We start from the raw sequence: 12,930 nt of genomic DNA, 5'->3' as shown, positions 1-12,930 counted from the left end.
GCTGATAAATCAGTTTACCCAGCTACCTTTTTTCCTTTTTGGCCTATAAAAATTCGTTCCCTCTCATCAACATCTTCCTTTTGCATGACAGTCAGGTAACTGTCTATTTATAACTTTAATTCCTTTTTACACAGAGGAAGTTTGTGTGCACTTGCAAACTATATCCCAAATGCAAACTTAGCAGACTATGGTATATTTTAAGAATCTATAGTTTTGCCTCTGCCAGGTAATTCGAATAGTGGTATAGCTCCTTTCCCTAACTCAGAGAAGAGAAAATAGCGGGACCGGAGTTCAGAGCCTCCCTAGGCGTCTCCCGCCTGATCACGCCAAGATCACACGCATTCTAAGTTTAGATGCTGCCAGATTTGGACAACATTTCACTTTCCAATGTATTTGCAGCCATGTTGCAAGACACTGCTCAATTTCGGGGATCGTTTCGCTCTGCTTTCAACAGTTTTGCCAAGCTTGCATTTATTTTTGAGGGTGCTACCTTGTTGGTTTTGTTGTCCTCCAGCACTGAGCAGCCAGATGAGACAGGGCACTGGGGACCAGAAGGGCCCCCAGCGGGCCGCCTTCTGCTAAGGCCTGAGGATGCTGCCTGGCTCCCAGCCTGAGTCTGGCCTTTCAGAATTCTCAGGCTTTCCCCTCGTGATTTCAAGGTGTTTTTTTCATTAGCCTCAGGGCTGTCTTTAAAAAGTTAGCTCTGGGCTACTACCCCAGAAGTGTGGCGGCCTCTTGAAGAGCATACATGGAAAGACGCTATTTATCAGCAAATCTCAAGACTCTAATCACCAGGGTTCACCATTCGTCCCTTGGCCTGGACTATGTACAGAGCCCCTGGCTGCCTAGTCCTATGGAAATGTCGACAAAAATAATCAAACAATCAGTAGTAAGAAATGAAAAGAGTTTTATTTGAGCCAAACTGAGGACTGGCCTGGAAGCCCGCTTCCCAGATGACTCAGAGAAACTGCTCCGGAGAAGCAGGGTTTCAGCACAGCTTTACATCTTGCCAGAAAGAAGAACATTAAACAAGCCAAGGATGCATTTCTTCAAGCTTTCAAAAAGAAGAAAACAGTCGGGCACGTACACAGTGAGTCAGTGTGGCCTCCGCACCTTGTGGCGGGGGGAGTCTCATCATCAAAGGAGGACCCGCTCTGGTGTCCCAGGAAGGGCAGCGTTTAATCTTTATTTTTAACTTGGCCCTTCTTTACTTCTGATCAATGTGCCCTTTTCTTTCGTAATTAAAGGAGATGTACAATGAATGTCTGATAGGCCAGAAACAGGGTGTTTTCATTAGCATACAATTCAGGTTAACTAGTGCATAAGCCAGAATGACTTCCCCGTATCTCAATATGTGAACATTTCTTTTAGCAGAAGCCTCAAACCCACATCTTGGCAAGCTCACCCAAACGAAGGTGGCCGAGATCCTGCTGAAAATACCTCTCTTCAAAGTGAAGACAGAAAAAATTCCCCTGAGACACACCTCGTATCCCAAGGACCCTGAATCAAAGCCCCCAGGTTTGAACACTCAGACCGGAATTCTTGAGCCTCAGCGCACTTGAACTTGAATGACCTTCTTGGGTCCCAGCCTCAGCTCACGCTGCTGGTTCTGGAGCACGAGGGGCCGCATTCGGCTCCGGCACAGGCCCGCCCGGTCCTCCTCCCTGTGGGAGCTCAGGCTCTGGCAGCTGTCTGTGCCCCCCGCTGGTGCTCCTCCCACCCGGACAGGTCGCTCCCGGGTCGTCCTCTGTGTGGATCCCCTCCCATTCACACCAGCAAGACCTTTAGCCTCGGGTTTTCTCAATTGAGAGAGCCTGAGATGAATAGAATATTATGCAGATGTGAGTGCAGGATGTGACCGGGTTACCGGGAGGTTAGATGCCAAGAGTCCCCAGTCATCCTCCAAGGCTTGCTCCCCCAGTGTCATCTCCAGCCTGACCCCAGTTCCTCCTTGACCCACTGCCCTCTGCCTGCGCAGCAAGATGTAGACCGACTCCAGCCCTTTCCTGCATTTATTCGACAGTAAATACTTTATTGTTCTCTATGCACTGATGGCCTCACACCCCTGTGACTTTCTCATGCTGCCCCCTCTGCCTGCAGCCTCTATCCTGATTTCTCTAAAGGGTGAATTTTACTCACTCTTCAGGGCACCATGGTCCACACTCAAGCAAAGTGCCCCTCTGCAGGCCTGCTGGACATAGAACATTATATTGAAGGCACTGCTTTGTGTCTTTCCTACCAGGCTCTACGTTTTCAGTGGCCAAAGATGTTATCCTGTCTCCTAAATTCCCTGCCCTGCCCCTACTTAATGTGTACTTGCAGGACTCAGATCCTCTGTCTGTAAAGCTTATTCAACAACTTCAAATAGTCCAAATTGATTTCCTCCTTGTCTGCATTCTAACCGGAACCACATAACTTAGAACGTAAGCTGTCTCTATTCTGTTTTTATCACCTGCTCAACTAGATGTAAGTTTCATGCAGGTTGGGATCTTTCACTCATTAGATGCTCTGATAGCTAACAACACCTAGCGCGGCGGGGAGCACACTCCACAAGGCAAACACTACTAGACGGTTTCCTGAACTCTTGTTCTCCTTCTACTAAATGAGAAGAGTTGACTAGCTTCTCTACTTTAGGGAGTGATTATAAACATTGTTTAGTAAACATTCACGTTTAATTTGAATTTTTTGGATGAAATGTGGTTTTAAAATGCAAAATCTCATTATGAAAACCTTTATTCAGTATTCTATTCATGGCCTTCTAAGGGCTAAAGAGAAACCCACAAAGATAACAGAGTAAATTGGAAAAGAAATGACATCAGTATGTTTGGTTCCTCTTTTTCAAAGGCTGTGTATCTTTGACGCTTCAATGTTAGAATTGTCATACAAGCCAATATTTACATATTCATACACTCCATGTTAACATCATTCCATTCACTCACATGTAAATATAATTTGATGGCACTTAAAATCCCCAGAAGTCAACAAAGAGATCAACGTACAGAAACAACAATCATTATAAAATTGCTTAATATGATCCATATTTCATTTTATTATCTCGTTTGGGGCACAAAAGATCAGCTTAGTAATTCAAAGAAGAGAAACAGATGCAACGTTTTGGAGATAATTCTCTAACAATGTTTGGAAATTTCGCATATCTATCTTATCTAATGATATAGGGGAAATGCTTAAAATATTACACAGTGAATTTATTGAAATGGACTGTTGCCTTTTTAGAAACAGAATGATCACAAGCCATTTCTAATCTAGAGACAACGGCAGACTCTTAGCAACCCAAAGAGTCTGGAAGGAAGCTCGCTGGTGGAGTTACTTTTAGATGTTTATTTTTGTGCCTGACTTTATATTTAACAACTGTCCTGTCAAATCACAGGATTTTGTGCGTGTTGTTTCATCCCACATTCTAAGTGACAGGGACTTTCCGTTAAAAAAAAATAAGCACCTACTACAAGTAGTAGAAGAGTTTACGTAACAAAAAAACCCCGGAAGCACTTGCAGAACAGCTAAAGGGCCATTAGCGCATCTGCTCCTATAGTTCTAGCCCATTTGTTTAAGCTGTTCTTCCAGATGACTCTGCCTTTCAAACAAGATTTGCTTATGTTTTATTCCTATTTATGAACAATAGTGCATACCATCACATAATACGTGTCGTTCTGGCTGCTTTACATCATTTAAATACTGAGAGATTTTTAATTAAAAAGAACACACTCTATCAGTCGCAATCAATGTTCCCTAAGTTTTGTTCTGAAATATTTTCCTAAAGCTCTCTGGCACTTTCTGTCCCGGCTTTCAATGATTTAAGGTCAATAGAATGAACTCACGGAATTCTATTATTCTACGTTATGTGCTGGATCTTAGGCATTCCCCGGGCTGTTGAAGCAGCTGTAGGAGCTGTCCATGGTGTTTCACAACGTTCTGAGTAACTCCCAAGCCAAAGAATGGTTCACAAACGTTTTGGATTCAGGACCTCTTCACACTCTTAAAAACAACTGAGGACCCAAAGAGAGGTGTTCTATGTAGTTACATCGACGAATATTTATGTTAGTAGAAACTTAAAGGGATAAATGTTAAATATCTGTATTTAAAAATAATAAATCCTCTTCATGTTAGATTATTTAGCATAATTTTATTAAAAATAGCTCTATTTCCCAAAACCAAAAAGTGAGAACAATGGCATTTTTTTACATTTTTTTAAAAAAAATCTCTGGAATAATAGAAATATAGGTGAATTTTCATATCTGCTTTTGCATTCAGTCTGTTGTAACATGTTATTCTGCTTGAAGTATATGAGGAAAAATCAAGCGTCACACAGATATGTAGTTGGAAAAGGAAAGACTATTTTTCACACAGTTTTGGACATTCTTTAACATGACACCAAAACGCCCCAAGTGATATGTGGGAAATCTGAAGCCATATCAATGGACTTCTTGTCCATTGTGTCATAATATCACCCATTGACTTGTATTTTGTACTTACCGTTTAAGTTATGATCATTGTATCGTGCATTGGTCACTGAGAAAATATTGGTTCACGGAGTTAGGCAGATCTTTTAAGTACTGACGTATCTCGTTACACCATACCAAAACACCTCATTCGTTAGTATAACTGCTAATGTCACAATACTTGAAATCTTAAAGGGTTAGAAAGCTGAAAAGCTTACAGTGGCAAAGACAAGTTTTCCATTATTCTCATTTTCGCCTGAAAGCTTGAATTTCATTATTGGAAGAAAAAAATATTTTTCCTCGAAGTGGAAACCCCTTTTTGTTTTTGTGAAAATATCTGCCAGGTCCCTAAGTGTGAATAGCTGTGGTTTTCCTCTCCGACAATCACATCCCATGAAATAAAGCATTAGTTCGGTTTGCCGCTCAAAGAGCCACCAGGCACCCATCGTGCAGCAGAAGTGCTTTTCTCATATGTCCACTTTCACCATCAAAACATTAAAAGACACGTTGAAGGTCTAGAACATATAAGGTTCGTGTTTTTACTGCTTCATCATGGGCATTCTTAGTGTAACTAGCATTTTAAAATTTTTATTTATTTATTTTTTTTACCGCAAGTGTGTTGTGGTGATGAACACGATGGCTGCTACCAGTTTGTCCCACTCGCTAGATTTGGACTAAAGGACCAGCGGCTTTACCCACTAAAGCTTTTGAACCTTTGATGCAAATGTCGACACTGAAAATGGTAACTAACATTTCAGGGTTATTAGGAAAACAGTTGGGGCTCTGAGAGTTCTTGGGGACCTACTGGCGCCTGTGGGCCACACTTTGGGAGTCACTGTCCTAAGCGATTGCAGAATCATAGGTCACTGGATATGCCAGGAGCGCCCCAGACAGAACCACAGAGGCACTGAGGATCATTCAGCAAAATCTGAACCTTGAACCTTCCTTTCCTCGGGTCACAAATGGCGGGGATGGGGACAGAGAGCAGAATGATATCTCCTGGCCTCCCGACTGAATTGGTTAATGCTTTCATCCTTATTGTAATGCTTTTCCAAATAATGATTAGTTCCGCAGAAGCCTGTTTAATCCAAAAGACAGTTTTAAGAATTGCAGACACTGTGGAATAGGCTAGGAGTCTACTTCTAAATTTTGTTTCAGTTGGTCATGTATTCCAAGTTTGGCTAATATATCCAAAATGAAAATTTAAAAATAAAAAAAATCAGTTGTATTGGATAATTGGTTACAGAAAATAGAAACATCATTGTATATTGTGCAGTTACCCCAGGATGTTATTAGCAACAACTACTGTACTCACCATATATTGTCTGCCTTAAATGTCTTTATTCACCCTTTGAAATGATAAGCCTTGGATGTTGGTTATTTCATGTATTCAGCAAATATCTATAACATTACCCATTACGTCCCAGTGCCTGCTATGCATTTGGTACAGAGCGGTGAACAAAATCCACAAAATACCTGTCCTTGTGGAGCTGACAGTTTAGTGGGAGATGTAAACATTAAGTAAGTACACAGTTAAATATATAATTACAAATTGTGTCAATTTTCCCAAAATTCAGCCTAAATGTAATGTGATTCAATTTATTATCCCAATCTTTTTTTTTTTTCTGATGAAGGTGATAATGTGTAGTACACTGATAGTGTGTGTACAGAAGGATGAGACCAAAGCTAGCCAGGAGAAGAAGGAGGCAGGGTGAGGCTAGGGGTGGGGGAGATTACCTTGGGTATAAATGTGAGTCCTTGGAAAGCAGACAGAGCTAGAGGGGCAAGAGGTTAACTGAGGGAGGGGGAAGGAGGGAGGAATGCCTGGAAGAGGGAGGAAGCCAGGTGGGGCGGGAGATGCCTTCAGGTCCTGTTGAGATCTGACACCTGTGAAGGGAAAGAGGCAGGAATTGCCTTGACCGCCCCACACACGTGATTCGTCCAAGCCAGCGGAGACACTCTGCAGTTGGTGGGGTCCCACACCCGGCAGAAGCGGCTGAGCCCTCCCGCATCAGGTCAGTCGTTGGCGGGGGGTCCACCCGGCTCCAACCCAGCGCCCTGGCAGCTCACCAGGCCCCCACTGCTCAGCTGCTGACTTCTTCCTGCCGGAGGGCGGAGCAGGCACATTGTGGCCCCACCCGGCTGCAGAGCAGAGCCACCGCCACCAGCACAAGATGGTGCTGACTCTGGACAGGATACCAGGTCAGTGGGGTGGAATACAGAGCAAAAGCCAGCATCAGTAAGGGAGACTTCCTAGATAAAAAAAGCATAATCCAGTGGGAGAAATGGTTTATTTAATAAATGGTGCTGGCATAAAGAGCTGTCTTTCTAGAAGAAAATGAAAGTCGGCCTCTAACTTAAGCATAGATAGACAAAGGTTCATACCAGCTGCATGTCAGATCAATTAAAATATTACCAGAAATGCTATGAAACTTCATAATCCAACAGCAAGGAAGACTTTATTCTGGAAACCCAGAAGCGATTTTAAAAAAAAAAGACTGTAAAATATCTAAAACCTTTGCTGAGAAAAGATACCATAAACAAAGTCCCTGGAGCATGAAAGATCAGGAAAATCATTTTTAACTCGGGAAAGAGAGCTGGCTCATTACAAGGTACAGCTGTGAACTAAGGAGGTTGATTTCCCTCAGTCAGGAAGGAAAATCAATTATGCGTTTTGTAGCCAAATGACATACCTACCCTTTCCATGGCAGTTCAGGGAAGAAATACATGGGTAGGACCGATCCTATGGCCTGAAACTCTTAAATGGTGCCGGAGGAGAACCATGTTGACTTTCTCCAGTTTCCGATTCCATTGAGCACACGAACATTGTGAGAAAATCTGACACTCCTTGCAGTGGGAGCCACTCCCCCCACCAAAGGCATGTATGACTCTTTTGCACTGATGGGGGGTTTTTGCATTGCATCCCTGCAAAATACACTGAATGCATGTGGATGCCTCCTAGAAAATTCCCCTAGCCTTATGGGGAGGTCTTAATTGGCCCCAGAAGGTGTGGTCATTTCCTAGATCAGAGATGAGGTTACATGGAAGAAGTTAATCTTCAGGAAATGAAGTCTAGAAAGGGAGTCTTCAAGGAGGTCAGAAAAGGACTTGTTTTCTTTTTTTGAGGTCGTCTTCCCTTGGCGACAGATTCCAATAATGTAGATGTCTTCGAAGTGACTCATGTTTGGTAGATGTTAAGTTGACCTCAGTTAATAGCCCTGAGAGAGTCTCGAGTGCTAAGCCACTAACTGAAGATGCATATGGCAGATACACTGAGTCACTAAGGCAGATACTTAAGTGTCACAAGTTCTCTGTAGCTCCTTCCCATTTATTTCCCAAGCCTTTGGTAGACATTTCAGCCTTTTCCTGCGGTGTAGCACTACGGATAGACTGTAGCATGAAAAGTCCCAGGACAGGGTGACACCATGATAATGTGTTTCTGCTGTCTTCACCTCCTAGGACAATGTATCCATAAGTTGACTATTGCTTCGTAAAGTAGAACTACTTTTATTAGTTCTCAGTTAGATTCTTCAGGCTTCAAGGGATAACCCCTAGTATGACAATATTTGTTGAATAATTTGGAGTTATTCTTGATCTATATAAACTGTGTGTGTGTGTGTGTGTGTGTGTGTGTGTGTGTGTGTGAATGCTAAGACCATCAATATGCATTTGAAATAAGTTCATTTGGAAATATTTATGGGATTAAATCGTCTTAGTCCCAGAACCACTCTGTACATCAATGTATAACAATTTTCTTTTGAGTTTCCTCCGTCTGAAATTTGAAAGAGAAATCTTATCCATATCTGTGATGATGGCGGTGACAATAGAAATAGCCATCTAATTTCAGTATTCATATGAATACATGAATATTCTTGTATCACTCTCAGGATTTACGAATAGTACATTCTGTTGAGGCTGAAAGACTGTGAGGCCTAAAGGCACAATTACGTTTTTAATTCTAATTTCTTTCCAGGAGTTTTAATTTACTTCATGAGGAACTGTCTGGTTTTAATGTGAGATTTTATAAATTGTTGTAAGACGAGGTGGGAGAGTGAAAAGAAAACTAGCTTTGGAGTTTCTAAAACCGGGGAGGTTCAGGCCTGCGACTTTGAAGCCATCTGGGATCTGAGCTGTGCCATTTAATGGACAGTTCACTGTACTTGAGCAAATCACATAGCTTCTCTGGACCTTAAGATTCCGTCTTTGAGAAGGAGGACGAAGGTGAGGGAGCAGGAGATGTGCAGGTGCAGCCCTCGCACTGGGTGTAGACACAGCAGCTGTTCTTCTAGTCGTTTTCATCCTGCGTCCGCCGCTAGTTTTGTGATGCTGGGCGGATCACAGCCTGCAAGAGCATCGGTCTCTTTATTTATAGTGAGAAAGTTAGAGTCAACTCTAAATTCCCTTCCAACACTGCATCTTATATTCTTATATCTGAAATGCAATGTTTTTCCACCATGTCCACCTTAAAGCCACTCTTAAAGTTTCTTTCCTGTTGTGTCTTCCATGACCAACACCCAAACCCGTCTCCACACACCAAGAAGAGTCAGTCCTTCCTCCCTGCGTCTCAGAGTCTCTTGTCTCCTGAGATTAAAAGCTCTCAGGACCAGAGCTGGTTTCTTTCTCATCTTTGCCTCCTTGGAAGTCCTGTACACAGTGCCTAGTATACAACGAGTGCTAAATAAGTGCCATTTGAATGAATTCGTAGATGGGTGTGAAGATGGATGGAGAGCTGGGTGGTTTATTAGTTTCATAGAGCTGCCCTAACAAGTACCACAAACGGGGTTGCATAAAACAACAGAAGTTTCTTGTCTCACAGTTGTGGTGTATGGAAGTCTGAAAGTAAGGTGTTGGCAGGACCAGGCTTCCCCTGAAACCTGTAGCGGAAAATCTGCGCTGTCCCTTCCGGCTTCTGGCGGCTTGCCGGCAGCCCTCGGCGCTCCCGGGCTGCGGCGTCTCCCCGCGGTGCCCTCCCCCCGGGTGCCCTCCCCCCACGCCCTCCCCTCGGGTGCCCTCCCCACGGGTGCCGATGTGCCTGTGCGTCTTCTTAGAAGGACACCAGTCCACACTGCTCCAGCGTGACTTCCTCTTCTGTGACAGCCTTGTTTCCAAATAAGGTCACCTTCAGAGCTGCTGGTGGCTAGGACTTCAGTGTATCTTCTAGGGGGACACGATTCATTCCACAACAGATGTTTACAGAGCAAAGAGCTTAATCACCTTCAAAATCAAACACCCTCTTCAGCCCAAGAAGAATTTAATGTTCCAATATAAAGTCTTTTTAAGTAGAGATTAAAAATTAAGTGCGGGTAAAGAAAGTGGAATGAGGTAGAAGCCAGAATCCTACATCTTAAAAGCTGGAGTATAACTAGAGAGAAAGAACATAAAAAGTCCAATTACAGACTTAGCCCAGTGACAGGGACCGCTAGTGGCGCCTCCTATGGCAGGAGCTTCCAGCTGGAGCTGGGGATTCAGTGCAAGCTTGTTCCCCGTCCAGTTACAGATCTTGGTCCTATTGTGTCTTTAAAGGTCCACCCCACTCTGTCAGACGTCACTGAAGTTAGAGGCAGGGGGAATAATGTGGCAGGAATGGCCTCTCGCATTTCCTCCTCCCCATGGAAGTGCTGAATAAACACTGGATTACTTATAAAATATAGGTTTACCCGTCTTTTTAACTTGCTATGTTATTTTAACACAAGAGGAGCTAGACTAGTAACTCGTCCTTCTCGAAATTCACCCTTAAATTTCACACACACACACACACACACACACTAATGTAATTTTATTTATTTTACTTGGTTTACATTTGATCATTATATCTATTCATAATCTAGCTCAAAATACAACAGGTGCTGACGGAGGACCCCACCGGACAGTTACGTCTAACTTTCATAGTAATTGTGCAAAGAACTCTAGACTTGGAGTTTCATTTCTTCTACATTAGCACTTTACAGAGTATCAGCAGGTGGGTGGATAATTCACAGGAGAATTTGCCACACAGATCCGCACGGCAGTGTGGTCATGCCACGGCCACGTGGTCATGCCACGGCCGCATGTTCAACAAGACGACAGGACAGAGAGTAGACATGTGCTCCCCTGACTTCTCAATATCCCCTGAAGCCAGGCCCTTCTGAGAAAGAGCACACCCTGATCACTCTATACCTGACACTGGAAACTTTGTCATTAATAGGTTTAAAATTTAAAAACAAATTAAGTGTAAAATAGCCTCAGAAATATGGGGATCTTTTAATTTCTGCTAACTAATTTAAACTTTAAAAATTTTTAAAAATCATGGAATGTTTCCTAGTGTGTGCTGTGGTTTAAACTTAGAATCAGAGGCATTTATCGTGACAAGTCCTTGCCAAACAATTTAAAAATATGGTTGGCGGTGGAGGGGGAGCCAAAACAATGCAGTCCTGCCCATGTTGCTGCAACAGTGTCTCCTCCAGGCCCACCTCCCCATCCCACTGCCAGCTCCCAACATCGCTCGCTGGGGAGTCCGCAGAGCCTCCTCCCTGGTCTCCCTGCACCTTCTTTGGGGCCTCAGCGCACTGCACACAGGTGGTCTTTGGAAGATCCAATGTGAGCGAGCCCCCGACCATACTCCCTTCATACCTCCCTCACGCTGCCTCTTCCTTCTCTCTTCTCCTAAGAGTGTGTGCTTAGAACCTGAAAGTAGTAAGGATTGAAGAGGGGAAACGTCTCACGTCTGTCTTTTTCCTCATCTCAGGAATGCTGCCTGAACATCACTGAGTCTATATGGACCTTAATTTTATCCCCACCATCATGTGAACAAACGTGCACCTTAGCACGGTATGGAAATTTAGACTACTGCCCTTTTTAGGGTTCTTTACAGTCCAAGATTTCCATGAAGAGAGAGACACATTACAACAGGTCTTAGGAGAAAGTCTATGTTATGTACCATACCTCTTAAATCCTAAGGTGCACACTCTTCTCAAACTCTGCGGTCAAGATGGGAGAGATTTTATAACTACAATTACAGTCAATGGTGGGTCACGGCTCAATCAGCAAATTTTTTTCCTTCTTCAACTTTCCTAAAATAGTTGTTCATCTTACAATCAATGGTGTCTTAAGTAAAACACAACACTTATACCTTGAGATCCTAGTGACAGTGTTAGTGTCATCATAAACTAGTAGTTCAACCAACATTAGTCTTCTTTTCTGCACATAGTATCATATCAGCAATGATTTACTGAGCATCTTCCGTGCATACGGCACTGTGTTCGGTGCTGTTGGAAATAAAAAGTCATTTATTCATTCATACAGCAAGTGTATATTAAATATTCACTACCTGCTAGATTCTGTTGTATACAGCATGACATGTGATGATTTAGACAGATAAGATCTCTATATTCATGGAGCTTATATTCTGGTAGAGGAGAGAGTAAAGAGGTAAATAAAGCATATAAAAATTATAATGACAAGTTGTAAATATTGCTATGAAGAAACTATGCTACATTAAGAAATTACAAGATTTATTAGTCAATTATTGTTCAGTCTTTCCTGTCCCTGAATACATTTCCTCATCGTCCCAGAAGGATTTCTGAGTAAATCTTTGATGGCAACATTCTGAGAAATATTTCAATACAATCTGAAGCTTAGAAGTTTTTCTGAGTATTCTCTCTGGAAACAAATCTACTTCTTCCTGTTGCTACATTTTCTTTCAGCTACTGCTTTTTCTGAAAATGTGTTTAACTCTGGATATTTTGAGTTTATGTATCTAATGCTTTCACAACATAAGCATGGGAATCAACAATTAATATTTTTTCTTATTTTAATTACTAATGTAATCATGTCATATTATACAATTGCCTTTTACTAACCCCCCACCACCGCTTAACTTCATGTTCTACTTTTACGCTATTGGAAGAAATGAGAACAGAGAGGTAAAATGCCCCTCGGGACCTTTCTGACCTGATGCCTAGACTACATACAGATGACAGTTTAACAGTATTTCTTACATGGGTTTGGGCTCCACTAAATTATTTTCGCTCCCTGTGCCTGATTCCTTATCTATCAACAGAGCTCTTATTCCTTTGTTGGAAAGCAGGGGTCAAACTTTGAGTGGAGTTTCCACTTGACTAGAGACTTGAACATGACATGACGTTTTTCATACACACCTGGCACTGGAAACCGTAAATTGCTCCGCTCACCCAAGACTGGGCAAGCCTTTGGACGGAGTGGTTGTGGTGTCGCCTCTGGCCTCACGCTAACGGACATCGCCAGGGAACGCTAACCTTAATCTCAGGAGAAGTTTGCCATTTCTGAGGCTCCAGAAAGACGCTCAGACACTTTTGGTTTTGCTTTAATATGATTTTCTTTTGAGCCTGACATATGTGCCGCAGACAAAAATCTCACATAATTTGATATTCTCTTTTGGGCTGTAACCTCTAGGTGACAGTCAATATTATTGAATAAAGGATTCAACACTGGAATATTTTGCAACTAGCCTTGTGAC

The sequence above is a fragment of the Vicugna pacos genome, chromosome 24, assembly GCF_048564905.1.
Source record: "Vicugna pacos chromosome 24, VicPac4, whole genome shotgun sequence".
In the NCBI taxonomy this organism is placed as follows: domain Eukaryota; kingdom Metazoa; phylum Chordata; class Mammalia; order Artiodactyla; family Camelidae; genus Vicugna; species Vicugna pacos.
Note: the sequence above shows the minus strand (reverse complement) of the source record.